Source organism: Gracilinanus agilis, chromosome 1 (assembly GCF_016433145.1).
Source record: "Gracilinanus agilis isolate LMUSP501 chromosome 1, AgileGrace, whole genome shotgun sequence".
Lineage (NCBI taxonomy): Eukaryota > Metazoa > Chordata > Mammalia > Didelphimorphia > Didelphidae > Gracilinanus > Gracilinanus agilis.
This window is the reverse complement of record NC_058130.1, coordinates 199,827,966-199,832,690: the sequence shown is the minus strand read 5'-3', so window position 1 is coordinate 199,832,690 and position 4,725 is coordinate 199,827,966.

The following is a 4,725-nucleotide window of genomic DNA, read 5'->3' as shown; positions in this document are numbered from 1 at the left end:
TCTTCTACCCCCTCTCCCCTCCTTGAACGAGAGAAGAAAGCATTTTTAAAAAGTGTATTTGTATATAAAACTATGTCTGGCTTGTTTTGAATTATCAATTCTTTCTCTGTAGGTTGAGATTTATAATTCATTCTTCAAATGCTGTTTCTATTGCTGTATATAACATGATCTTTGAGGCACAAAACTTTGGATCATGAGTTCACAGATTTAGAGAAGGAAAGGACCTTACAGACTTTGTCCAATCACCTGATTACAGGTGAGGAAATCAAGTCACAGTCTTAATGCATGAAAAGTCACATTTGGAGAAATGAGAGAATTACTACTGTGTTTATACTCACTTAACTTGGTTATTCATCATTTAGGGGTACAAAGCATTGCTTAGGATAATAATGCTCCCAGACAATTGGGTTTCCTTTTAGGAAATTCTGTTCCCCTGTCCATATTTTTTTAAACTTTAATATGGCATCACCAAGTAGTATGACAGGTAAATCAGAGAAAAATAACTTCTAGCCTAGAGCATTACCTAATGTTTTTTTTTCTTTCTTCATCTTGTTCTACCTTGTCTAGGAGTTTACAAAGATCAAATTAGACAGTTCCTGTTGCTGAATCAACGGTTTCCTCATGATAATTAGTTTTCCATCTCCCTTTCACCTGACCCAGATTGATATGCTGAATCTACTCTATCTCTCTCTCTCTCTCTCTCTCTCTCTCTCTCTCTCTCTCTCTCTCTCTCTCTCTCTCTCTCTCCCTCTCTATTTGGTTTGAGTTTGGAGAATTGGTGACTTAAGGCTCAGAGCTGATAAGGTGGCGATGCATGCAGGCATTTAGAATATACATCTTATAAAAATCTAGAAAACATGATCAAATCACTCAAGTGCCCTCTTGCCAAAAAGATATGACTCTTTACAGCGCATAGGGTATGATACTGCTCTTGACCATACTTGAATATTCCAGATGCCATTCCTAAAATGCTTATCTTCATAGATTTAGGGACTTGAGTGGCCTCATCTATTCTAGACCCCTTATTTCATAGAGGAGGAAGTTGAGGGTCTAAGAAATATTGGCCCAAGATGATATACTATAAAAGGCAGAATCAGGATTAGGACCCGGATCTTCAGAATCAGAACCTAGGGCTCTTCCCATAATACCACCATAACTCCATAAATAGCCTTAGCTTCTGTTCAGTAAGGAGTCTTTCAACATGATGTGTGATACAAAGACAATTGCTGATGTCTCAGGCTTTCCCTACTTTTATAGTAAGTACCTCTATGGATTGTACTATGAGTCTTCTACAGAAAATGAATGGTACACCCCAGACTTTTATATGTCAGTAACTCGTTTCATAGTGGATGAATGAATTCCTGCAGAATGAATATTGGTTACCATCTGAAATTTTCCATTAATATTGATCGTCTCTTTCAGAGAACCCTTAACCCCTATTCGTTCTATTTCTCATATATACCTATACCTAGAATCTTGCCTAAGGACATTTTTATCCAGATTTAGAACTGGGAGAAACTTTGCAGGTCATTTAGTCTAATCCCATCATTTCACTTATGAGGAAAATGGGACTAACTTTAAGTGACTACTGCCCAACATTGAATACAGAATATCTAAGGTGGGATTTGAATCCATATCTTCAAATCATGGATTCTTTCGACCATACTACCTACATCTACCAGGTGCCACTAATATTCCTCTTAGGATCATAGAAGAAATATTACTCAGTGTGCTGGGAGGCTTAACAGACTGGTGGATACTATCATCCTGAATTCTGATTCTCACCTTAGGAATGCTCTTGTTTATTAAGCTTACCTGTAATGATCATGCAAGAGTCCCAAGGTCTTAGGTCCCAAGGGATAGAGGCAGCCTGTTTTCCAAGAAGTTCCCGGACTTTATAATATATTCATTAATGGAACAACTGGTTTATTGGTCTTTATGATACACTGTCAGATAACGTATTTTAGAACTCTTTATTTAACTGAAACCACCAGTAAAAACTGTCACCATTCCTTGAAATAATATAGCAAATATAGTATGAGGCATATTATGTTTTTTTTTCAGACTTGCATTTATTTTTTGCTTTGCTATAAGTTCATACTATGCATTTGCAAAGCAATTTTCACTAAATGTCAATATCTCAGAGACAGGGGGCAGGGCACTACTTTAAAAATATCCCACAATACTTCTGTGAGGCAGATCAACTGAAGGGATATTTAGGGAAGGGAAACTGAAGCTCAGAGGGTCTTTTGATTTGACCATAATTACAAGGCAAGTTAGAAGCAATGGTAGGAAGAGAACAAAAACAAGATCACCCATTTCACTGTTGATTTGCTGTTCTGTCCAATAGTTCTCATAGCCTTCTAGATAGACTAGAAGCAAAAACAATGATGTCATTAGGCATCTGGTGGTACGATGGATAGAGTGCCATGCCTGGAGTTAGGAAGAACCTAAGATCAGTTTAGGCCTCAGATATTTATAACTGTGTGACTTTGGGAAAATTCCTTAAGTGTTATTTGCCTCACTTTCCTCCACTGTAAAATGGTGATAATAATATGATTTCTGTGAGGATCAAATGAGACACTATTTGTAAAAAAATGTTGGCACATAGTATATGCTATGTAAATAATTATCCACTCTCTTTCCTTTCCCTGTAAGCCCTGTAACTAAATAAATAATAGATTTTTTACCTTAAATAAATGACATTTTACATTAAATAAATGACATTAAGTGGAAGAAGGAGAAAAGGGAACTCTTTTCTTCCTCAAGAAGCCAATGTTCCACTGACTAATAAGAACTAATCAACCAAGAAGATCTATAGCCCTTTTACAAAAACGTGATGAGTCTTTGCCAGGAGTTACTGTGTAATGATTTCTAAGTGAACTGAAACTTAGCTTTCCCTAGCCTTGACCAGAAATTGAAAAATGGAATCCCATATAGAACAATTACTTGTTTAAACCCAACAAGAGGGTGTCTAGGGTGAATACACGGTGGCTTCTAAACTTAATTGTCGTGGACATTTTCCCATAAGACCCCAGGTCTTAGGATTATTGTTCTTCACTGAATTGTACTCAGACTAATTCAACAATGGCCAATTTTATTCTTGTTGAGAAACTACAGCTTCAGAAAGCATAGCTCAGGCATGGGGGAAAAATATATGGAGAGAGTCAGCATATTTTCACAGCTGTAAAAGCTTCTCATCATAGAGAATGGGGAGGGGGCAGGAGGAAGAAAGCACCAGTCCCTAAGAACTATTTACCCATGTATATATGCTATAAGTAACACTTCAGTCATCCTGGAAAAAGTATCAGTCCAAAGATTATTTTTTATAAATCTTTGACAGCTTCAGACTTGGCATGAAAACCAAAGTGTATTTTCCCAAGATAGAACCAGCCTCAGCGATGCCACGTACAGTTGATTGAATGTAAAACCTAGGAATGTTATAGGTCATTAAAGAAATCTTTTTGACATTAAGAGCAACCCAGCAAAAATACTGACATTAATATGGCTGGGATAACAAGTCAATCTTCATAAATAAGCATATGTTTAATCTAATTTAGACAGAGCTGGCTTTGAACCAGGAAGATGTATGTTCAAGCCCTGCCTCTGACACATAACAGCTATGTGAGTCCAGGCAAGTTACCTGACCTCTGAATTCTCTAAGCAACTCTGAGATTAAAAGTTGCTGAGTGTGCCAATCTGCATTAGTAAAGAGACTTTCCTCACTCAGAAATTCTTTGTACCAAAGAAATTACAAGTTTAGTTCCTAGTATACAATCACACACACACACACACACACACACATACATATTGGCTAGTTGGTGCAGTGGATAGAGTGCCAGGTCTGGAGTTAGGAAGACCTAAGTTCAAATCTAGCATCAAACATATGTGACCTTGGGTAAGACCCTTAACCCTACTTGCCTCAGTTTCCTCATTGGTAAAATGAGCTGGAGAAGGAAATGGCAAACTACTCCAGTATCTTTGCCAAGAAAACCCCAAATAGGGTCATGAAGAATCGGGACACAACTGAATTAAAACATATAATCCTGCCTATCTCTCACCTATTCCACTGGTTAAACACTTAGTAGCTGTGTGATCCTAGGTGAGTCACTTAATTCTGTTTGCCTCAGTTTCCTCATCTGTCAAATAAGCTAAAGAAGGAAATGGCAAACTGCTTCTGTATCTTTGCCAAGAAAACCTCAAATGAGGTCACAAAGAGTACAACATGATTGAAACAATTCAATGACGACATATGTATGTGTACACATATACCCATCATACAAACAGCATGACATAGGAGATAGAAGTGGCAAACTTTGAAATGAAGAAGGCTTCTTGCCTCCAACACATCCTAGTTGTTTAAGCCTTTGAAAGTTAAACTCTCAGTTCTCCAGATAAGTTTCTGAAACTATAAATTGCAGAGGAGATGTTGCATAGGTAGAGGGGTGTCTCCCTGAAGAGTTCTAGTTCCTTTCCCTATAGTATAGCCCACCTCATTTATTTTATCATCCTGGCACCTGAAGCCTAGAGGAGGCTGGGTGATTTGCCTTAAATCACACAAGGAGCAAATGGCAAAGCCAGATTTAACCCCTTGTTCTCTGACTCCAAAGCCAACATTCTTTCCTCTAATCATATGGCAGGAAAAAATAGGTATATTTGTGCCACTTAGAAGCATCTCCTCACCTCTCTCTGGATGTCACTTCCTTCCCCTTACACTGGCCCATC